The sequence below is a fragment of the Pteropus alecto genome, unplaced genomic scaffold (genome assembly GCF_000325575.1).
Source record: "Pteropus alecto unplaced genomic scaffold, ASM32557v1 scaffold152, whole genome shotgun sequence".
Taxonomy (NCBI): Eukaryota; Metazoa; Chordata; class Mammalia; order Chiroptera; family Pteropodidae; genus Pteropus; species Pteropus alecto.
In genome coordinates this window covers 4,398,031-4,398,517 of record NW_006432227.1, presented here as the reverse complement: position 1 = coordinate 4,398,517, position 487 = coordinate 4,398,031, and positions in this window count along the sequence as shown.

Sequence of the window (487 nt, the reverse complement as noted above, 5' to 3'; positions counted from 1 at the left end):
ACCATTTAAGTACTGAAGAAAAAAAAAGTTGATTTTGTATTTCATGATTAAGATATATTTTATAGAATTATTTCACAAAAAGTTTTAAGTTCACAAAGGCCTTTGTTTTTTTGTTTTGTTTTGTTTTGTTGTTGTTGTTGTCGTTTATTTGAACAAAGTCATTGCTATCTACCTAGGGAATTTAGGAGAAAAATATCACCAAAAATGTCTTTATTAATTGTTAAAGTGAATAATATATTCCATATGGACAGTAAAAAAGCCAATAAAATTGAATCAATGATTGATGAACTTTCAAAGGTTGAACATGCTAAATGTAGACTGTGTTCATAGTTGTTTATTTAAAAGGGGAAGATAAAAAAGCACATATGCTTCCCTTAATCATATTCTATATTTAAGTGAAAGTTAAGAGTCTCTTCATTAAGAAATCGATGTGAATGTTTTATTTACTATCTTGTTTTTCTGTAGTTTTAGATTTTAAGTATGATTT